At 44.2% G+C, this 24,107-nt stretch overlaps 1 protein-coding gene across 23 annotated transcripts in view; it reads left to right on the top strand.

The window, feature by feature from the left end:
* The window catches only part of MICAL2 (microtubule associated monooxygenase, calponin and LIM domain containing 2), a 185,209-nt gene that overhangs the window by 25,683 nt on the left and 135,419 nt on the right, over positions 1 to 24,107 (top strand). For 5 of the 23 annotated variants that reach the window (XM_083476264.1, XM_083476259.1, XM_083476261.1 and 2 more), the window contains exon 1: positions 9,758 to 9,921. The exons of 15 other annotated variants lie outside the window; for them this stretch is intronic. The gene's annotated coding sequence lies outside the window, so the exon portion shown is untranslated. Of the gene's footprint in view, positions 1 to 9,751; positions 9,922 to 24,107 lie in introns of those variants that run through there. 3 more of the 23 variants (XM_083476271.1, XR_014519404.1, XR_014519403.1) reach the window with 3 other exon arrangements.

The following is a 24,107-nucleotide window of genomic DNA, read 5'->3' as shown; positions in this document are numbered from 1 at the left end:
GTGATATAACATCACTTGCTGAGGACAGCTTGGATGGCCAGATATCCCATATTTGGAAATATCTTTTGTCTTGTTTCCTCACACCACCACTCTACAAAATGCAAGTCACAATTGGAAAGGCACCACAGTTCCCCAGCCCATGTTGTCCCTAATGTAATCTGGCAGCCTGAGGCATTAATACACATGGATTTAAAAGAGTGCTTCAAATCTAAATGGATATTTTTGTAACACTTAGAAAAACAATTTTAGCTTTGAAATTGAAATTGCAGTTCTCAAAACTCACGATTGTTTTTATTCATTGGAGCTTGAAAGGATTAGTTTCTTTGTTTGAGGATTATTTGTTGAATGTTGGGGAATTTATCTATATAGATCAGGGGTAGGCAACCTAAGGCCTGGGGGCCGGATGTGGCCCAATCGCCTTCTCAACCAGGCCCACGGACGGTCCAGGAATCAGCATGTTTTTACATGAGTAGAATGTGTCCTTTAATTTAAAATGCACCTCTGGGTTATTTGTGGGGCATAGGAATTCATTCATATATATTTTTTTCAAAATATAGTCTGGCCCACCACATGGTCTGAGGGATGGTGGACAGGCCCACGGCTGGAAAAGGTTGCTGACCCCTAAATATCTATATTATAGATAAATCCAGTACCATCCCGTTTGCAATTCAAGCACAAGGGTTAGAAGAGGCTGGCCACTCCATGAGGACTCATGCCAAGCCATAGTCTGTCTCGGTGTTACGTGTAAATCAGGCCATTTTAAAAAAAATAAATATCGTTGTAAGATGCCAGGGGTTTCAGGCGCTTACCCAGGGTTCAGTTTCCTACAACCTGAGCCTACAGTGGAGAGACTCAAGCATCAACACACCCAACTCTGGCCTTTGTCCTTCTAACTAACAGCTAGTTGAGAGAGCAGGGGCCCACCCATTTGCCGTATGACATGGAACCATTTCCTTTGTTACCTTCACTACCCATACTTTAGGGGAGCACTACCTCACCAAGAAGGGATGCGGGTGGCGCTGTGGGTAAAACCTCAGTGCCTAGGACTTGCCGATCGCATGGTCAGCGGTTCGAATCCCCACGGCAGGGTGCGCTCCCGTCGTTCGGTCCCAATGCCTGCCAACCTAGCAGTTCAAAAGCACCCCCGGGTGCAAGTTGATAAATAGGGACCGCTTACCAGCAGGAAGGTAAACGGCGTTCCGTGTGCTGCGCTGGCTCGCCAGAGGCAGCTTCATCACGCTGGCCACGTGACCCGGAAGTGTCTGCGGACAGCGCTGGCTCCCGGCCTATAGAGTGAGATGAGCGCACAACCCTAGAGTCTGGCAAGACTGGCCCGTACGGGCAGGGGTACCTTTACCTTTACCTTTTACCTCACCAAGAAGCTGGCCTAGCTATTTCAGCAATTGAATCCTAGCTGGATCCAGCAATTATAAAAGGATTTAGGCATACAGCCTAATCCCCCTGCCCCCAGCACGCAAAAACCCCCTCACAATATGCTGATTGTTGTGGCTATCGAATAAACAGAAATGTCCTTTCCAAATGGCTGGGTTTATGCATCTACTTAAACATTATCTGTTTAGGTTCACAATGAAATGTACATGTTGGCTCATGTTATTACTATAAACTGGATGAATTCCAACTCTTTTAGTATCTTAGTAGCGCTAGAAATCATGAAGCAGAAGCTCACCCCTGTTTAATAATGGATTAAATAAGGAAGTTGAAATGAAAAGAAAAAATTGAAAGATAAAACAACCTTGGTTAGAAATACTGAAAGGGGTTGATTAAAAGTAATTCTATACATGTCACTCACAAGCAAGTCCCACTGAGTTCACTGTGGGACTTACTTTTTTGCAGAGATCCTGAGTCCTCCTTCACATGCATACCTTGCAACATGATCAGTGTGCTCTAGGCTTGTGGGGTATCTTTATGATATAGCCATGACCACATGTAAAACAATTTCTGCCCTAGTTCTCTACCCATAGGACACTCAGCACAGCTTCACAGTATAAGAAAAACAATACAAATTAAAAAGTAAGAGAACAAATATCAAACTACCAGAAGCAATAATCTAAAATACAAACACTGGCAGCAGTTACACTTAAAACATTAAAAGAAGGGGTTTTCTCTCTCTTTCAGGTCTATGGTGACACTCCATAAAAAAATACCCTGTATATTGAGGTCATTTGCTTATCACATAGGCAGTGTTTATCATAAGGAGTTTTTCTCAGAGACACTGTATCCCACTGGAAGGAAGGTGTTGGATCTGATTACCTGGGAAAGGACCACTTAACTGTCCCAGGTATCCCATTTACTGCTGTGACATGGGATTGGGCCATGCTGAAGTGGCCCCCACCTTGATAAGGCACGAGTGTGGATGAATTTTCATCATTTTGTATTCCCATCCCCCTTTGCAATCTTTCTGTGACTCACTGGCAGTCTCAGTGATTAATCTAAGATTATTCATGTAGATCAATCTCAATGATTAATCTAATCTTATTCATGTAGCTGCAAGTTGGGGGGACGGGGCACAGTTTATGCAGGCAGCATACCTAACTTACAACTTGGCTGCTATTTATTAGCTGAGGAAGAAAGTCCATGGAAGGAATTCAGCATAGTGCTATGGCAATCGTTCCGTCAGCACAAGCATTTTGGCTTGCTAGATGGGACAGCCTCCCCTCTCTCCTCCCCCTGTGGGGCTGTTCTGGAGAGAGGTGAAACCCTGTTATGCCAGCAGGGCAGGACTTTCTCTGAGCGGGACTTGTTGGCCGAATTCAGCCTCATCCCTTGATGGCAGGGGCAGGGAACCTCAGGCCCAGCCTGTCAGGCCTCTGTATCTGACCCTCAGAACTCTCCTCAGGGCACACCCCTCACTGCCTCTGTTTCCCACCCTGAGTGTTTCTGCCTGGCTGGAATGTGTCCTTTATGTTATTTTCAGTAATATATGCATAACGTGATTGGAGAACTACACTGAAAATTCAGCAGACTGCAACTTTTGAAGGACGGCTGTGTTTCAGTTTGTATAATTTATTTTATTTTAGGGACGTGTGAATTAAATGCAAACTAATTTCAGTTTCTCTCTCATCCCTAGCAGTCAGCATTGGAGACTGAGGAGGATGGATCCACCTGCTTTCCACATAATGCTGTGCCCTTTTCAGCCCCAAAGAAGGCTAACTGCCCAATCCTAATGGTATTTACTTGGATTGATTTCAATAAGACTCACTTCCAAGTTTTCAAGAACTTTCAAGAACGCTTTAAAGAACTTCAGACTGAAAACATGGTTTGAGCAATGTTCTGTTTGCAACTGTTTCAGCTATAATATTGTCATAATAGACTAAAATATTATCCTAAGTATGGGATAAGCTACACATGAGGTAAGGAGTTAAGTTCAGGTCATTAAGAGTATGAAGTTTAACAGGTCAGGCTTCGAGCTAAGTTTGAAATAACCCTGAAGGGCACTTTTAATAGATTCCAGGAGTGTAAATAATACAGTGATAATTCAGCCAACTAATATACTAAGTTCCTACTCTAGGGTTTCATCTGGGAATGCAGCAGTTGCCTGACAGCTTAATTTTCAGCTGTTGCAAAAACAAACCCAAACCCAAACTCACTTGTTGCACTTTTGGGTTTTCCACACAGCCCACTGTTATGACCATTCTGGCAAGCTCGGAGTATCTTGGGTTCCCCTTTTGCTGGACAACTCTTATGGAATGGGATCCTAGTTCATTGGTTACTGAAATCTGAGACAGTAAGCACAAGAATTATAGAGAGATGTGAGGCACTTTGTTGACAAATTTTCAGAGTCTTGCAATGCAGCTTGCCTCTGCAGAGACTAATGTTCAGCTATCTTAGCCTATTAACAGCTACATGATATACGTAACATTGTTTCCGCTGTTCTCACAAAACAATCAGATAACCGTAAGCTCAACTATTACAAACTCTGTGAAAGATCTAAGGCAGAACATAGGGCAGTTTTAAAAATGTTTATTCTTGCAAGCAACAGCCTGTATTTCAAGTTCTTTTATAGACAGGTAAGAAAGAGAAGGATTACTTTAGGATGCTAAATTGATGTTACTTACTTGTCATTTCCTCTCAGAGAATAATGCAGCCTGGGGGAACCTGGTCACGTGGAAAGTTTTTACCACTCATCAAGTGATATTGATATATCGCCCAGGCCCATAAGTCACTTGCTGTTAGCTGATTTTCTGATCCCATCTACTTTTAAATTGTTATGTAAATTGTCATATTCACCTTACTTTTGCCAGGCAGGTGAGAAATTCCAGGGCTACAGCAGCCCTTACCCAGGTTTTTCTTTTGAAGGGTATCACTGATTGTGTTTAATACTATATTTGCATGAATTTCAAATATGCAGGTTGAGCATAAGTAGAAGCACAGATTAATTGGGCCAGCTTGGCCTGGCCCACTCATGAGGTAGGGTGAAGCAGTCGGCCTGGGCGGCAGAAGACCCCAAGGCAGCACCCCCGAGGGCACCCTGCCCACCCTACTGCCTGTGCTTCTGGCAGAGAAACAGTGCTGACATTGGTGCCAGTTTCTGGTGAGACTGAGATCTCACCAAAGTCTCACGCGATTTCACAGAGTGCACGAGATCTTGTTGGAAATCAGCTAATGCCAGTGCTTCTTCTTCACCAGAGGTGGTGGGGTGGGTGATGCTGCAGCAGGGCAGGAAAGTACATTCCCATTTTGCCTTGAGTGGTGAAAAGGAACACGCTGGCCCTGTCAAGAGCCAAGTCCACTGCCCCCACACCAGATCTCCTTGGAAATATTCAGTGCCTTAAGATACTTACAGAACCCAGTCTTAGTGCTCTGTCTCTCGCTCTCACCTGTCTTTGATGCAAAATGGCAGTTTCCCCCTTTGTTTCTTTCACAGACACCTAGGTAACAGCACCCCTGGTGGTGGGAGGAGGCATACCCTTTAGCCAAAATGGTTCTCACTTTGCAGAGGAATGTCCAGCTATTTCCTGGTTGATGTGGGGAACTATTAGCTATCACTTCTCTAACAGAGGCTTAACCAGGCCATTAAGTAAGTATTCCAGGCTCTGTAAGCTCTTTCTTGTCTTGCCGCTCCCTCCCCTATTTTGCAGTACAATCTTTGTGGGTAGGTGTTGCAGGAGGCCCTCAAGAGTCTCGTTGAAAGTCATTGTTTTTAGACAGGCTACTTATCTAGCTGGGATAGTTTCACAGTCCAAACGCTGAGTTCTTTTGGAGCTGGGACAGAAGTTTATAGGGAAGTCAGAAGAAACTTCCCATGGACCCGAATCCTTATAAATCAGACTTGTTCAGGAAATTTATTGTTTTTGGTTTAAATCTTTATTTCCTTTTCTGTATCTCTTGAAGAAATACCCATCATGTTGTCTATCAGGGCTGAGCTCAAGTTAATAATCTGATATGAAACAGGAGCCTACTGTAACATAAGGGGGTCAGAGTTGAAGGAGAGAATTAAAGTCACAACCCAAAAGCAAATCAGGAGGTAGGATAATAGAGCATATCAGAACCAAAAGCTACAGCAGAGGCAACCAGCAGAGGTAACCTGGCCAGTATAGACAATGGGAGGGATGATGGGAGTTGCACTCCAACATCTGGAGAGCAGCACATTGGCTATCTCTAGCTATAGGAACACACGCAAACTTGGGAAGACCATGTCTATCAGCCAAAGTGTAACAGCAACTGGAAGGCCTCAATAGCAAGATTGGGTGGGTAGAGGAACTCCACATAGATTCAAATACTACCAGTAAACTGGGAAGATGAGCTTCTGAAATGTGCTGTTTACTTACATTGCCTTGATTTACTCATTCCTAACTCCTCTGCTGAGTCCTGACTGCCATTGGTCTGCTGTTCCACTGAAACTGCCCTTACTAAATTGCTTCTTGATCTCACTTCATTCTCATCCACCTTTCTGGTACCTTTCTTACAGTTACCCTTTCCTCCTTGATCCCATCTATCCCTTAGGCTTCTAGGGCTCTTATCTCAACACACTGTCTTGTTATTTAGCAGCGTAGTCATTCAAATACAGAAAACCACACACCCCAACCTCCACAGACTTTTCCCTCCCAGTTGGTTCAGTTCAAAGTTCTCCTCTGGACCCTGTGCAATTCTTACTGTACAGTATATACTGTCATGGGTGACCTCATCAACTCCTGTGGATTTCAGATGGTATCAAGCTGTTCCGTTCTATTATTTCTGTTCCAGCAGCTCAGTCATACTCGAACATGGCAAAGGCTGAACTACTATTTCCTGCAAAGTCATTCTCTTCCCAATCACTCATATCCACTGACAGGGTCACCATCCACCCAACCCTGTTGACCAGGCACAATGTGTTGGCTCTATGTTTTTATTTAGCCCTATCCTTTGCCCCTCATTTTCATCCTCCTAACAAGTCATTTCACTTTTCCCTGTACAGTGGTACCTCTGGTTGCAAATGGGATCCGTTCCGGAGGCCCGTTCGCAACACGAAAAGAGTGCAAACCGCAGCGGCGTGTCTGCGCATGTGCGGGTTGCGATTCGCCACTTCTGCTCATGCACGTGACGTCATTTTGCGCTACTGCGCATGCGCGAGTGGCGAAACCCGGAAGTAACCCTTTCCGGTACTTCCAGGTCGCCGTGAGATGTAACCTGAAAGAATGTAACATGAGGTATGACTGTATAAGATTTCTAAACTGTGCGACCTTCTCTCTAGTTCCTTGGCTAAAGCAACAGTACAGTTCTGGGTGCCTTGGTTTCTGCAACTTTCTTCTGCCTCCCCTTCCCTCAAGCCTCTCACCTCTGTCCAAAACTCGGCTGTTACAATAATTCATCTATTGCCAATTGGACCATGTGACACAATACCACTTCTCAAATGGCGACACCCCTCTTTTCTGTCCAGCTTATTTGCCCTGTCCAGCTTTGAAGGGTTCAATGGTCTTGCCCCACCTTATCTCTCTGCTATTATTTCTCATCATGCTCCTACGTTGGACCTTTGTGCTTCCAGCTCTCCTTCTTGTAACCATACCTAAGTCTCCTGCCCCTTCACCATTCTTCCTTGCTGCCATCCCAAAAACAACTTCCTTCTTTCCACTCCTTCCTCAGAATGCAACATTTAAAACCAACAGCACACTAAGAGTGGTACAAACTAATAAAGTTGTATTGGTTTGATTTTCTAGTTTGCAGGGAACTTATGTGCCTCTATGGCTATGACTATCTTGTTTTTGATTCAACTTTGTAATATTTCAGAATAAAATGAATATAAGAGCTGGTGATTTGTTAAATACAACTTATCTTGCAAAAGTGACCTTGATTCCTGTGCTCACAACTGGTTATTTCTGTCTGGAAGTGATATTGAATACGAATGCTTCTAATCTATTTCTAGGAAGAGATAATATGAAACATTCCACAAATAGCTGGATAATTTTATCACCTGTTTCTCAGCATTGTCCACAATGAAAGCAAGATATGGATGATCACAGTAAACAACTTTGTTTCAGAGACTAGTTAACATTACTAAGCGAAACAATGTCCTTAAATTTCATGTGACTTACAAAAAGCAAGAACTCCAAATCCAGAACATAGAGATTGGAGATGTCATTGTAACTAGTGCAGGGTACACCTAATAAATACATTTTACTGCAACACGAGAACAGCACTAATTCTGAACAAAGGTTTGTTGTGACCCTTGTTTTCTCAGTATGATTATATAAGTTGTATTGATTTCTGTCACAAAGTTTTTTGAGCCATTCAAGTAATGCTATTTCAAATTTGAATAGATTCCTCCCCCCTCCACTTTCATTTCAACTCTACTATCCATGTCCCAGCAAAGCTAATGTTAGTGGAAGTTAGTTATGATGGATTACACTTATGATTATTTGCCATGTGGCAAGCAAGCTAGCTTCGCCTTAATGTTTTTCAAGCTGCAATTGTAAATACACATATATTTAAATGAATTTATATATGAGCGATAGACCTTCTACTCCCTAAGTACCCCTTTAGACTTTGATGGAACATCTGTGGAATTAGACTTGCACCATAATTGTGTACATGCCTCCTTAGAATTCCCAGAGAGTTCCTGTTTGGGCTTACTTCCTGAGTTACTTCTGGCGAAAGCCCATCTTCCAGAAGGTCTATTTAATAATGGCATACAGTGGGACATGTATATCATCTTTGATCCAAACCTAAAGTGCTAGTGCCCAGATATGGTTACAGATAAATGATTCCCATTTAAGACTATGGTCGTATGCACACCTCCTTGGGAACAAACCCATTGCATTCAGTGAAGCTTCCTCTAGAATAAAAATGCATTGAGTTAGGCTGCACAACTGCAGCTCCTAACCACATTTATTAGAGAGCAGGGCTCTATGCACTCCTTACATTTAAAGCACACCACTTCCCCACAAGAATCCTGGGCACCATGATTTACCCCCCAAAGGGCACACTGCAATTCTCAGCATCCTTAACAAAGTCATATGCTTTCAATATGCTTTTAAATGCATGGTGTGGATGCAGCTGAGCCAGTTTATACATTTAGCAGAATCAAGTAACAAAGCTTTTCCTGGACTGTACCACTTCAGGCTACAGGTGGGAGATTATGTCTAAAACATAAGAGCAAACTACTAGGGGCCACGGGGGTTTCGGCCCCCACTATAAAATATTTGAAGGGGCCAGGCCTCCACAAAGTTGATAGGCATTCCCATTCAGATAGTGTGTGCACACTGTATCATGTGATCACTTATGCAGGGTGGGGCTTACCTGGCCCCCCACAATATTTTATCCAAGATGGCTTGCCTGCTCTGAACCTTGAGGTGGGTATGTATAGAAAACTAGCTTGTCAGGAGTTTGGCCCCTGACATGTTAATTTATGGAGAAGCTGAAAAATTCAATCACTGATCTGAAGTGCATTTTCTGGATGCATAAAGCATAGCTGTCAACTTTTCCCTTTTCTTGTGAGGAATCCTACTTGGAATAAGGGAATTTCCTTTAAAAGGAAAGGTTGACAGCTATGGCATAAAGTGGCCCCAATACACTGAATGCCTAAGAGAGGGACCACATAGTTCAGTGACACAACACATACAGTATCTTGCATACAGAACGACTCAGGTCCAATCCATGGCATCTCCAGGTTCTCCTGGGAAAGATCCTTGCCTGGAACCGGGAAGACAAACCAGATCCCTGGTTCCCAAAGTGGACAGTAGCGCCCCCTGGAGGGCGGTAAGATGCAAGAAGGCAGCAGGGTGGGTGTAAATGAATACTACCAGACTCTGAAAAGCTGGTATCGCTGGATCAAGTTCATCAGTTGGATTTTGACTACGAGCGCAATTAATGAAGACTTAGTGGGTCGTGCAAACCGCTGTTCTAAATAATGCTTTGGATCGAGTGCAGCAGAGTAAGGGGGGCACTGGGGATGAGTTCATGGAACCGAGAAGGCGGCGCTGGCCCGAAAAAGTTACCTGGGCCAGATGGCCCAATGGCCTAACTCGGTGTAAGGGAGCCTCTTCTATTTTCTGCCTTTCACAGGCTTAGGGTTGCGCTCTTCCACCAGTTCAAACCCTCCTTCCTGCGAAGCCCTTCTCTCAAGCCCGAGAGAGAGAGAGAGAGAGAGAGAGAGAGAGAGAGAGAGCGCAATAAAAAAGGAAGCCGCCTCAGCTCTCCCTGCTTTGCTCCCACGTGCGAGCTCGCGCTGACAGGACTCCCTCAGGCCGCCTTCGGATTGGCCGAGGGAGAGAGAGCTCGCTCGCCTGGAGCCACGCCCAGCCCCAGCGCTGGCGAGCAAGATAGTCCCGGCAGCCAGTGCCGCGCGTATAGCCTCGCGCAAAGTCGCGCGCGCGCGCAAGGAGGGGAAGGCATGTGCGTGGCTCCCAGCGGAGCCCCCCGGGAAAGAAGCCGGAGCGCCGACGGCTTCTCCTGCCTTTGAGGGAACATGCTGAGCGGGGGCTCTCGGTAAGTCACCGGAGGGCGCGCGCGCGTTTGGCGCTTGGGTTCTTGCGTAAGGAGGTCCGGGCGCGCTTCCCGACCGGAGGCGTCCCGGTTCCCGCGGCTGCGCCCTGCCCGGAGCCGCCGGCTCAGCCCTGGCTTCCCTGGGCAATTCTATCTCGCCTGCCCTTGGCCGCGGCGGAGCAGGTGGCGTTTGGTTCAGGACTCAGGCGCCCGGGAGCAGCGCTAAATAATTCACCCGGAGTGCGGATCTGATCTCAACGCCGTTGCCTCGAGGAACCCCGGGAAGCCTCCGGCGGGGGAGAAAGGGATCTGGGCGTACAGTACTTGTTTCTTTAAAAAGAAAGGGCGGGAGAGGGGGAAGACAGAGAACCGCTCGTCAAACAGATAAAAATGTGGCGCGTTGAAAGAAAGGAAGAAACAGGACGTGGTATAGGCAACCCCAAAGCCACATCCCTGGCAGAGGCGGAAATAAACGAAAATCCTGCTTGTGTGGGTGTTCGTTCTTTCTCGCTGTGTTACTCAGATGTGAACTATTTTGCACTCCGGCACCTTTTAGGGTCTCTTTCAATTCAGCTCTTGGGGCTTAAGAACAGGTGGCTTTCGAGACACACGCTCTGCTATAGCCTGCGCTGCTTGGACTTGCTTTTAAAACTAGGGGGAGATCCCGAGCTTTTTCGATAGATATTAAAAAGATAAGTTTTTATAAGTCGATCAGAGCATTTAATTGTAGAGTTTTTCTTCCTTTCAGTTACTGATGAGGCTGGTTAGAGTATAAAGAGAGCAGGCAGTGTCGCAAAACCGATGGTTCCTCATACAGTATTTGTATTAGAGGTTTGGGTGGGTTGGGAGAGCCTGTGTACATTGTTTTCTCAGAAGTAAACCCTATTGAGCTCAGTAGTACTTACTCCCAGGTAACTGGGTGTAGCATTGCAACCCACCAGATCTGTTTTGGCATAAGTTTTGGAAGACTGCAGGCCACTGTGTCAGGTGGTGGAAGTGTTTTTGATTGGCAGGGTGTGTGTGTGTTTATGTGAATCATATACATGGAGGAAAAAATGCTAAACTTGGGGGTCATGTGGCAATTAAGTTGTGTTATGCAAGTCCCAAATCCTTATGTGACCGAAGACGTCCTGAAGTGTTAGTGGCACATTTCTTAGTGTCCTAAAAGTGACAGGTCATCCGAAGAGAGGTTTTAGAACCTAAAGGGAAAAATGAGGTGCGGTAGATGAGGAATGTAGATAGAAGCCGGCTGGGTGTGGACGGGAAGTCGGAGATTGTTTACAGACAGTTGCAAGCATGCTGTTCCCTGTTATGGGTGAAGGAGAGCTTTAATAGTATACTAAGCCACAGAAGTGGGACATCCCTATAATAAAAATGTAAGCAAAACATGGCAAGGAGAATGGGCAGTGTAACTCTTCTGCTGCTCCAAGGAGAATGGCTTGTGTTAATACATGCTGCAAAGTCCATATAATCACCATCAATTAATAATACATTGAAGATGGAAGAGTGGCTTGCAAGCGTCGAGAAACTGAACTTTAAAGGAATGTGATCAGCATTTCTGATGGCACTTGTTGATGCATTTGTGTGCTAGTCTTCCTATCAGCATGCTACTTGACCATGTGTGTGCCCTGCATAGTGTGAAATTGTGTGTCTATTTAAGGAGGTGTGTGCATATGCAGTTGGGGGCGGGGAGCGCGTGTAGATTGATTCTTCAAGTCCATCTGAGTTCCTCTTGGATTTGTCTTCACTGCACTACGAGTGTGGGGATTTGTGGATGGCTTTCTGCCCCTTTAAGAGGTGTACATACTCCAGCCACATATTGTTTTGTTTTTTCACCTATTTTCTGGTCTGTCGCACTCACATTTTACCCACAATTCGTTTGTTTCTCAATTAATCTGTACTTTAAAAAACCCCTCTTAAAGTAGTATTTTAAAATGTGTATTTAAATTCGCACTTTCCTTATCATTAAGTTGCCAATAAACCCCCACAATGTTCCTGTAAGTTCAAAAGTTGGTGGATAGTTAAGTTCTGGTCTGCACCTTCATCTATGCAGTGTGGATCAGGTACGGTAATTTCCTACAGGAGCTCACACAGGTTGAGTTGCTTAAGAATTTGCACTTTGGACTCTACTCCTGTTCTTCTGACTTCAGAGTTTGTGTAGATATCTCCATTGCAAATATACCTTTGAATGAGTCTTTTGGTGGATAGTGGAAGGCTGAGCAGAAACCGTGTTAAAAATTCCTTTTTACTTTTTGAAATATGGCAACCCTTGATTGTTCTAGTGCTGCATCATTTAAAAAATATTGTTAGTATTTTGTGTCATGTTAATACTATCAGACTATACCTACCAATATTATTCATTCCATATGCTGTGAAAAAAGCACAGATTAAGATCCTTAACAAAATCTGCAGCAGGTGGTATTTCCTTTATGCCTGCCAGTTACTTAAATAAGATCTGCTGACAGCCTTTTTTCCCTACTGAATAAGGTTAACAACAGCTGCTTGAGTAGGTGACTTTTTAAACAGGCAAACCCACCTCATTCCATGGCTCCTTGAAAGATTCATAGTAAAGTGGAGATAATTCTAAAGAGAGGCCTTTTTGTTTTGTTTTGTTTTGTTTTGTTTTGTTGTTTGAATGAATGATGATATTTGATGGTATTTTGTACCAATCTTTCCTCTTGGCACTGATGGCAGGAAGGTTTGCTCAATAATCTGCAGCAGTACTTAATCTGTCACAATGCTTGCTCAACATCAGGCTTGTAAATATTTTGCAAGAATGCGATGCTATCACTGACTTGTGAAATTCAGTGCGCATGGGTCTCTCTGAATTCATTGGCTCTTCAGTTCGTTCTCTCATGTTGGGCTTAATTAGATATGCTACCCCATTGCTATCTACCCTGGCTTTGGAGTGCCAGTGTTTGAAGTGTTCTTTATTATGTTGTTATATGTATTGTGTGTATTTAAGCAGAGATTGTTTTGAAAAATGCAAAACAAAGGATCCTGGATATCTCTCCTGAGTGACACAGGTAGGTTGGAATCTTATCTTTAGATTCCAACTTTAATTTACCATTGGTAACTAACAGTCTGATCTACCATACCACCCAGTTAATTTAGGTTACAATTGTACAAGACTACAATTCCCAGGGTTCTCTCTCTCTCTCTCTCTCTCTCTCTCTCTCTCTCTCTCTCTCTGTGTGTGTGTGTGTGTGTGTGTGTGACTGGTAAAATGGTTTTAAGTTCTAACTTTAACCCTATTTAGGAGCTTTGTACTAGCAGAAACACATGGGCCATAGCTGTCAGTGTGCTCAAGAGCCACATACGGAATACTTGCATTGCATGCTAGTGCAGCAAAGTACGTAAACTATCTTTACAATTGGCATCCAGGCCAATAATCGCAGCCAAGAAGCAATTTGAGAGTGGAATTTGAATGACGTTCTCACCATTAGAGATGGCCACTTCAGGTCAGAGTTAAGAGAGAGTCATGGGAGCAGAAAACGTCTTGTTCCAATTATGAGTACTTGTTGGCTATTTATTCCAGGGTTTTATATATTAAGGAATTGGTGTGGTAAGAAATAACACAGTGGAGGGAAAAGAAGAAGAAGAAGAAGAAGAAGAGTTTGGATTTGATATCCCGCCTTTCACTCCCCTTCAGGAGTCTCAAAGTGGCTAACAATCTCCTTTCCCTTCCTCCCCCACAACAAACACTCTGTGAGGTGAGTGGGGCTGAGAGACTTCAAAGAAGTGTGACTGGCCCAAGGTCACCCAGCAGCTGGCTGTCTTTCTCTTCTCTCTCCTTGTTTTCTACCAGCTCACTAGGGGCAAGCTTCTTAACCTGTTTGATCTGATTCCTGTTTTTCTATATATGAAAATAAGACTTGCAAGGCTTGCTTGCCTGGGATGCTAAACCCTAATTAACAATGCAAAGTATTGTTCTCTCGATGAGAGAGGCTATGTAAGTGTCCTATTGCCCTTACAGGCTGAGTCACTTGGTAATTGCGCTGGAAAAGTGTCTTGTATGAAGAAACAAATTATAAACAATACTTATTCAAATTTATAAAAGCATAGCTATAGGCATTCATTGCAAAGCCCAGACGTACAGGTCTTCTTTCTTGCATTTGTTTTTGAATAGTAACTTTACTGAAGTAATGTTCCATCCATGGCAAATACTGAGTTAAAAATTCTAAGAAATCTTTAACTTATGCAATTGCAGGATGCATATCTCTCACCATGAAGGAAGTACATGAGAAGGCATCAATAAATTGGGGCCTATCTTCCTCCTTGCCTGGAGTATGCATGCTGGATGCACTTCCTGGTACACTTCCTGCCTCCCTGTCCAGCACTTCCTTTTCAATCCAGGGCTGCAAATGGGAATGCACTTGAGTTTGAGGAGGAAAAAGAAGGCTCTTTGGGGCTCCACTGCAGTCTCTCTGTGCGCATGCAGCTGGGATCATAACAAGAAACATAGGGTCTACAGTGGGTAGCATCCAACTCAATCATACTCTGCGCAGATCCGCTGAAATAAACATATCGAAGTGCACCGATTTCAGTAGGTCGACTCAGATGGGATTAGTGTTGAAATGTCAACATAGTTTCAGTTACTATTTAGAGAACATACCTTACTTTTCCGTGTATAACACGCCCCCTTGTATAAGATGCCCCCTATTTTGGGGGACTCCAATTTTAGAAAATGGCCCAAAGTTGTTTTTGAGCTTTTTTTGGGGGGGGGGAGGAGGATACAGTAAATCGCTAACCCGACAGTTGCAATCAATTGCACCGCTCGCTAACGATCACTTGTGTCTGCTACAAGCGTCTACTCAAGCGCCAACAGTGGAAGTACATAGCAACCACAATTGCCGCCGCCACAGCCAATCCTCAGCAGCCCTTGCCACAGCCACCAATCACATTACAATCGCCAATGACAATCTGCAGCTCTCAGCTGCAACCAATCACCAGTCACCCCTACCCACAACCCATATATAAGATGCCCCCAGTTTTTAATCCTTTTTTAGAAAAAAAACCCTCTTGTCTTATACATGGAAAACTACGGTACATTAGCAAAACTTAATTCACTGATAATTGTGGAAATTGTTAGTATCTGGATTCTCACAGAAGCTATGAAACAAATACAAGAAAGCTGTGATGGAGATGGATTGTGCTGTTGCTTGTTTCTGTAGGCTGTATGCCTGTCATTGCAAGTCTCATGTTGTTAAAGAGTTATAACAAACAAACTTTTGAGGAGACATATGCAGAAATACTGTTTTCTTTAAACATAGCACATGTTCTTTAAATTATCATTTACAGGTAAAACACCATCCATGCATGTATCTAAAGTCAGCTTTAACTGATAGCGGTTTTTGAAAATGAATATGCTTTTTTGTGAATAAAGTTTATGACAAAGAAAACATGTGCCGTTCTTGCTGGTGGTGGTGCAGAAACCACCTTTAGGCAGCAGCCCTATAGAACATGGGGTTTGTGCCAGGGTGGCAGTTTGTGCCAGAGACCAAAGCGGGCAGGGCAGAGCAACAGATATAGCTTCTGCTTTTGTGCAGCAGGTTGCATTTTAGCCATGTAAACACCAGTGGCTTCTACTTATACCTCTGCACACACCCCTCTCCATCTGGAGAAGCACAAGAAGGCATTGTCGGAGTTCAAGGACTCATTCAAGCCTTAAGGCTAAGGCTCTGAAGAGTAGTCTGGAGCAGGTGCTGGTGTGGTCTAGGGAAAGGGGGAGCGATCGGGAAGGCCACATCCTGGCCCCACACCTGAGGTTCCCCGCTTCCTATATATAACCAGTTATGTTTCATGGAATGCAATGGAAGCAGGTGGGACGTTCTGCTGCAAGTACTGATTCAGGCCACAATCAGATAGTTGTGTGTTCTGGCAAATAGGACTACACCTATCACCCCTCCCACACCATTTCTAGTGTAATCTTATCAAAGCGAAGTTTCCTGTAAGAAACAAATGAGAGAGTTAAAGCCAGATACATGGGGCATGGCCTTTTCAACTCTTGGAGTAAATCTGTTTATAGTAAAATTGTTCTCTTAATCTACAACCACTTTATCTAATGGAGTAAAGCTGAAAGCTTCATTTAAGCAGCCTGTTTGCTTGATCTTCTGCCCCCTGGTTCCTTATCTCCCCACTCGACTTCGGTGTTGCCATTCTTAAGCAGAGAGAATGGTGTTGCATTGGGATGGAATTCCTGACTCTGGCTATAGGCATGGGGACATGAATAATGTTTTACTGCCATAGTGTCCTTCAGATGCACATTAGGACTTCTGTTTGGTAGTCTTTTTTTCCATCCTTTCTATTTGTGAGAACTGAAATTGGTGCATCACCACCCTGAAGAAAGGTGGCAACATTCGGGGCCTTTTAGCGTAAAGCAAAGTGTATGTGTGTGTATTGTTCATGTTTGGAGAAAGTGGCCAGGGAGAATAGATTGTTTTATGCTGAATGTTGGAAGATTCAGAACAGGCAAATTAAACCACTACTTTATACAGAAGTAGATAATTTGAGGTAGCAGCAGCAGCGCTCACCTGACCCCCTGTGTGTGTGTGTGTGTCAGCAGTGAGATCAGTGGAGTGGGAGTGCTAGATTTATTCTGCTGGTGCGCTTGTGTGCTGTACCAGTCATGCTGCTATCTCACCCTTCTTCCTCTACCGCCCAGTAAGTAGCAGCAACATGACCAAGCAGAGGTCAAGTGATAGCCCCCCCCCAACCAGGGCTCCTCCCCCCAACCAGGGCTCCCCCCCCCAACCAGAACCATATGATTCTGAGTACCATCTGCTGGGATTGCAAGTGGTGAGAGCTCTATGTCACTCGGGTTCTGCTTGTGGGCTTCCCATAGGCATTTGATTGACCACTGTAAGAACGAGATTTTGGACTAGGCGGCCCTTTGGGTCTGAACCAGCAGGGCTTGCCTTACCTTATTTTCTGATCATGCTGCATTCTTTCATAAATGGTATGTTCACAAAGGACACTGTTAAAATATAATGTACCAGTTGTTGTTGTTTAGTCGTTTAGTCGTGTCCGACTCTTCGTGACCCCATGGACCAGAGCACGCCAGGCACTTCTGTCTTCCACTGCCTCCCGCAGTTTGGTCAAACTCATGCTGGTAGCTTCGAGAACACTGTCCAACCATCTCGTCCTCTGTCATCCCCTTCTCCTTGTGCCCTCCATCTTTCCCAACATCAGGGTCTTTTCCAGGGAGTCTTCTCTTCTCATGAGGTGGCCAAAGTAGTGGAGCCTCAGCTTCAGGATCTGTCCTTCCAGCGAGCACTCAGGGCTGATTTCCTTAAGAATGGATAGGTTTGATCTCTCAGTCCATGGGACTCTCAAGAGTCTCCTCCAGCACCATAATTCAAAAGCATCAATTTTTTGGCGATCAGCCTTCTTTATGGTCCAGCTCTCACTTCCATACATCACTACTGGGAAAACCATAGCTTTTACTATACGGACCTTTGTTGGCAAGGTGATGTCTCTACTTTTTAAGATGCTGTCTAGGTTTGTCATTGCTTTCCTCCCAAGAAGCAGGCGTCTTTTTGTGGCTGCTGTCACCATCTGCAGTGATCATGGAGCCCAAGAAAGTGAAATCTCTCACTGCCTCCATTTCTTCCCCTTCATACCTGTGGATATGCTGTTTTCTCTTAAATGATTTTCTTCACAAATAATGCTAATTTTGTGCAGCTTCAGGAACATACATGACTAAGTTACAGAGTACTAAAGAACATGAATGAAACTTTATAGTTGGCCTGAGAAATAGCTGAATTATGGGACTGAAGTCAACTTGGAAACGAGAGGTTGAAATCGCCTGATTCTGCAGAGAGATAAATGTGTGTGTGTGTGAGAAACAAGCAAATTCTTTGGTTTTGTTAATTGAAGATAAACCCTTCTCAGACTTCTTAAACCTGCAGATTATTGCTTGGCTGTGCTGGTATAACACTTAAAGGAGCTTTTCTAGTTGTCTCTCAGCATTCATTTAGCACACTTGCAGTATGTTTGTCTATCTGATCATATTGAAACACCATGAACCCATTTTGAAATTTAAAGTTGGTACACAACTGTCAATTGCTAATTTAAGCCTTCATTTTCTTAACCGATTAACACATATAATAAGGCATTTGTGGGTCATTGCATGCATTGTATGCTTTGAAAACTTAAAAACTTGTACACATACAGTTTTGTGTCACTCTAAATCCTTTTAGCAAGCAGATTGAATTTAACACAGGCTTTTGAAATAAGACCTTGTAATTGTTAGTTTGGAATAGTATTGTAGGTGTGTAAAGCTTTTCTTTGTGGGGCAAAAGTAACTTGCAGAAAATGTAGCTGGAGGTAAAGGGTTAAACCAGCATCATTCATAGACCCAGTATTTTGGCATCATTGTAGTTTAGTGCTTACTAGCAAAGAAGTGAAAAGCATTCTCTTAAGCCTTTGAAGATGTCCAGGTAGAGTGGTTAAAAATCTTCATTTACATATAACTAGCAGGAAGATCTCGATAATCCTGATTAATGACTGGGTGAGTCCATCTGTTAAAGAGAGTTATACCCTCCCTTCCCAATGCCATGATCTCAGTCTGCACACGAAGAGGATAGGACAACAGATGTGTTAGGAAGAATAGAGATTAAAAGTTGCAGAATATGAATAAAATATAACAGTGCCAATTGATTAAATAGTTTTGATTGGCTGCTGAAGCTCCCTCACTCAGCTTTACCCTACAATATCCTCCTCACAGTGACTCTTCCATGGATTTGTTAACCCAGCTGCTACTTGCAACTACTTTCTGCTGAAGTTCATTACAGAGGAATAAAGCTTGGACTCCACAGGTGTGTCTGTGAGAGTCATTTAGGGACAAAGTACAGTGAGGACTGGGACCAGTTTTAAAAAAAGGAACAATGCTTTGTTTTCTCTGGCCAATAAGAGCTGTATGCAGAGGAATAAGCACATAAGCCAGTAGAGTGGCTGATATCAGGTATGAGTATAATTAGGTCTCTAAGCTAGGTTTGCCGCTGAAGTTTGGAAACAACATTCAAGCTGAAACTAGAGGGAGGGAACAAGTCCGCCTACAGATTTGCTGGCATCTTGAAGTTGATTTTTTAACATTAAGATGCAAAACTCTCTTCAACCCAACCATCAACTATCTGAAGGGCTCTCTCTCTCTCTCTCTCTCTCTCTCTCTCTCTCTCTCTGAAAAATCCTCTTATTCTTCCCAAGAGTAATCTTAATATACATACCCTCATTGTCTGCTTTCTTGCATCTAGAGTCGACAATTCCTATTGTGACTAAGGGGGGGGAGGGGGAGGGGGGAAGGGACTCCAAAATATTTGACGGCTCATAAAATACCATTCTTAAACTTATAAAAATCTGTCAAGAAGCCAAAGAGTTTATTCTTTTACAAGTTAAGTGGGAACACACTACAGTGGATGCTCGGGTTGTGAACATGATCCATGCGGGAGGCACGTTCGCAACCTGCAGCGCCGTGTCTGCGCACGCATGGGTCATGATTTGACACTTCTGCGCATGTGCAAAGCGTGAGCGCCTAAACCAGGAAGTAACCTGTTCCAGTACTTCCGGGTTTGGCGCGATGCGCAACCTGAAGAAGCCCAACCTGAAGCATTTGACTGTATTTGCAGTGCAATCCTATGCATGTTCACTCAGAAGAAATCCCATTGACTTCAGTTGTGCATTCTACCAAGTAAGTAGGAGCCTGAGCTGAATAAATGTTGCACTTGAGCTGAATAAATGCCAGAAATATACTGTTGCTTGCCACCCCAATCTCTGAGCAGTGCACGATTCCAGGAGTTTGCCCAGGGTCTCTGTTTCCTTTTGGAATGAGGCATAGCAGAAACATTAACACCCCAAAAGTGTCTTGCCTTTCCCATAGCTACAGCCTTGGATTCAAATAGAAATCAACCACTGCTCTGAGGCCTCTTCAGCCTGCAGCTTTTCTCCCAGCTTCTGGCTCACATAACTCAACTCACATAGTTCAGGCTTTCCCCCCTCTATCCTTGAGTTGAAGCTCACCCATTTGTCATCTGACACAAAGCCCCCTTTCCTTTGTTCTCTTAACGGCCCATCACTCCTGGTGATTACCGCAGCAGGAAGCTAACCTGGCTTGTATTTCAACACTTGCTGGACCCAGGAGTTCAGGAAGCTAGCCTGGCTTGATTAGCTTCTTGCACTTGTTAGATCCAGGGATTTGAAAGTCTGGCACCCACAAAGTCATAACAATGCTAAACATTATTTTTGGAGCGCTTGAGTAAGTGCCTACAGTCTTCCATCCTGTGTAGGATGTTCAGAAACCTGAATGTGCTATTTTCCTGTATCCGCCCAGTCTCTGTGTGCTACAGAGGCTAAAGCACCATTCATATTTCATTGGGTGTGCTTTGAAACAGCATTTTAAGTATCTGACTGTCCATCTAAGAGCGTTCTTTATTAATGGGTGGTTCAAAAGGCACTGAAGGTGTGAATCTTCGCTACCGAAAGTGCATACCCAAAGTAAGTGAGGTTCAATTAATGTTAAACTTCTGTAATATTAAGGGTGGGTGCTCTGGAAGAAGGGAGGAGGTTTGTTATTATCTAGTTTAAAAATTGTATGGGTGGAGCGGCTACACAAGGTCCACGTTTTAGGATAGATAGAAAGGGGTAGGATAGGAGATGAGTTTGCAGTTCAGCTTTCTTACAGTGGGGCACGTGATGTTGTTGTATGTGTGGAGCAAGAATGAGCTACTTCTTCATACTGTAATTTTGAAATTGAATTTGGCACCTCTTCATCCTATGGACATCGAGTCTAGTGGAACGTGGATTTTGTAGCAAGATTTGCCACCCTACTCTTGCCTTTCATGGCTGATTTCTGGAATGCTTAAGACTTCAAGGTATTCATGCTGCAAAATGGATAATGGTTGTAGTAGAAATAAGATGAGAGTGCAAGCGATTTCTATATATGGGGAAAGTGGCTGTTTTCTTAGATCCTTGAAGCAGGAAAACCCTTATACCATGTGGGCACAGTGTGGCCTTATGTATGTACCATTCCGACCAAGTGAAAGGTACTTGTCAGCATTACTTAAATAATTACCTTAAATAGGTAAACATTCCACCCTATGTTTTCTTTGTTATGCACAGTTGTTGAGGCCACAAGCATAATTAAAAAAAGATTTCTGTGCCTTGAAGATTTCTTTAACTAGGGTCTATTACATGCAATAATAGGGAAGGGAGTGTACCGTATTTTTCGCACCATAGGACGCACCGGACAATAGGACGCACTTTGTTTTAGAGGGGGGAGAACAAGAAAAAAAAATTCTCCCCCTCTCTTCCCAGCGCCCCTTCAGTGAAGCGGCAGGAGGCGCTGCACAGAGAGGGGGAGAACTTTCCCCCTCTTGTTTTCCCGCTCTAAAACAAGGTGCCGTTTAAGGTGCGTTCAGGCGGCTACCTTGGAAGCCTGGAGAGCGAGAGGGGTCAGTGTGCACTGACCCCTCTCGCTCTCCAGGCTTCAGGTTCCTTCCGACCTGCTCTTTGGGGCTGGCGGGGGAGGGGGAAGCCCACCACCAGCCCCAAAGAGCAGGTCAGGGAGCAGCGGAAAGGCGCAGCAGAGAGGCTCCTGCCATAGCCGCACGTCACCTCTCCAGCCGGGAGAGGGTCGCAGGGGGCTGCTTTAGCCCCGCGTGCGCTCTCCCGGCTGGAGAGGTGACGCGCGGCTATGGCAGGAGCCTCTAAAGCCGCGCGTCATGTCTCCAGCCGGGATAGGGTCGTGGGGGGCTGCTTTAGCCCCGCGCGCGCTCTCCCGGCTGGAGAGGTGACGCGGGGCTGTAGAGGCTCCTGCCATAGCTGCGCTTCACCTCTCCAGCCGGGAGAGGGTCGCGGGGCTGTGGCGTCTTCGCTCCATAGGACGCACACACATTTCCCCTTCGTTTTTGAAGGGGGAAAAGTGTGTCCTATAAAGTGAAAAATACGGTATTTGCTTGATTAGTAACTGCAGTAGCCTTAACAGCAATTTGATGGATCTGATAAAGTCCCTTCCTAGTGTAAAGGAGAGTGGGCCTGCATAAGAAAGTGTGTTGAGAAATGATGGTTCCAGGCCTGTGGCAAAACATCTCTGTCTTGTAGAATGAGGGGATCCCTTTGACTCCTGGAATGGGCTTTGAGGATGTTCTGGCAAGGGTAGCCAATAGAGAAACCTGACTGAGCTATTAGAACGTTAGGGTTAGTAGTCTTGGTACGTTCAAAGAACAAAGCAGGTGTTCTTTTTACACCTTAGTGTGTCCGTGTCTGAACACAACATGCTGAAGCAGGAATGGGCAGCTTCTCTGTCCATTCTACTCTCCAAGCAGTGACATGTTCCACAGGCTAGCTCTCTTATAAAGTCTCTAAGCAGCTATCAACTGGGAATTACATGCAGAACTTGGATATAAGGTTAGAATACCCAAATCTCTCTTTCCACTCTTAAACTGTTTATTTTCCATATTAAAGAAACTGGTGAAATGTATCTGAACCCTACCTGTTAATTCCTGAGACTGGATGCAATTGCTTTGTTGGTCAGATGGGTCTGCTGGTTCTGAAACTTGGGTTAAGACTGACCACATTAGAGGCCACATGTGTATTTCTAGTAAGAGGGAGTGATCCCTAACAGCAAGACCAGTGTATCCTATTCAGGTTGTGAAAGGACAGCAGAGTTTTGGCTTATACTTAAAGGAGGACAGGGTATATTCCCCAAAAAGAGATTGGAAAACTTCCAAAAATACAGTAATCTCACCATTCTTCTTCATACTGTAGTTTCTTGACATTTGGAAAAGTATAAATATAAGAACTATGAAATAATCCTACCATGCTGCCTATCCCCCACCCCCAACCTTAATTCTTAAGTGTTGGCATGTAATGTGGGGAAGGCTTAATTCCAGTCCATGTGCTCTTACCATGTTAATAATTTCAGCTTGATCTCCAATGTCTTTGGTGTCTGAATTTGTATTGTCAATGTGAAACCACCTCCTTAACTTGAACAACAGGAATTGCTTAGCTATTTCATCTGTTTACTCAGAGTGCATTATCATTTCAAAGCTGGGATCAAGGTGTATCTCGATATGAGCCAGCATAACTCACATGTGTCCTGCCCTCAGTTTGACAGGATATTTTTCTAGCACCTCTTTGTAATAGAGTAATTTATATGCACATTTAAAATAAAACTGAAGATTCTGTAAAGCAGTCAATAGGTTGCTGTCTGCTATTTTGCGTGTTTCATGTAGCACTGTATTCAGGTTCCTGCTTAAAAAAAGAAAAATCAATTTATAGGGCCATGATGGGAATCACCAAACAAATGTCTTAATCTTTGCTTGGAAAACAACTTTATTCTTGCTTTCCCAAAACAAGGCTGCTATCCAGAGTTGTTCATGTACAGTGGTACCTTGGTTTACAACCATAATCTGTTCTGGCGGTCCATTTGTAAACCAAAACGGGTTGTAACCCAAGGCGTGCTTTCGTCAATGGGGCCTCAAAAAAAAAAATATTGTTCATAATCCAAAAAAATTGGGTTGCAATCCAAAAAAAGGTTGCAAACCAGGACACACACTTCTGGGTTTGACGTGTTTATAATCCAAAGCGTATGCAAACCAAGACGTATGCAAACCAAGGTACCACTGTAATCTGTAGAAGACTGACCATAGACTTCAGATTTCTATGCACTGCGTAGCATATATGAAATTCAAAAACATTAAATACAACCTATTTCTGGACAGCCAGAAGTAGATAATCAGTTGCTAACGAGTACAGAATGCTAATTCTGGAGCATAATGTTAGCTGAAAAAGCATAGATATCACCCGGGAGTGTGTTTCCCTGCCTCCCTTTTTGACTGTCCATCAGACAGTAGCAGAGATGGGAAGCATAGGCGTACCTAAGAGACCAGCTGCCTTGCTCTTCCTCAGCTGTCTCCAAGCAGTAGCTATTCCATCTGGCTGCAGCAGTGGAAAGATGGGAAGCAGGGTCCACGCCATCAGTTCTGCTGAGACGCCATCTCCTTTTGGCACCTCCTCATCCCTGAACTGTATACACCAGGGGTCAGCAACCTTTTTCAGCAGGGGGTCCACTGTCCCTCAGACCTTGTGGGGGGCTGGACTATTTTGGAAAAAAATATGAACGAATTCCTATGCCCCACAAATATCCCAGAGATGTAAAAACACTCTGATTCCTGGACCGTCCGCAGGCCGGA

The sequence above is a fragment of the Podarcis liolepis genome (genome assembly GCF_965112155.1).
Source record: "Podarcis liolepis genome assembly, chromosome: 1".
NCBI classification, from domain to species: Eukaryota; Metazoa; Chordata; class Lepidosauria; order Squamata; family Lacertidae; genus Podarcis; species Podarcis liolepis.
Note: the sequence above shows the minus strand (reverse complement) of the source record. Positions and strands in the feature narration are given on the sequence as shown.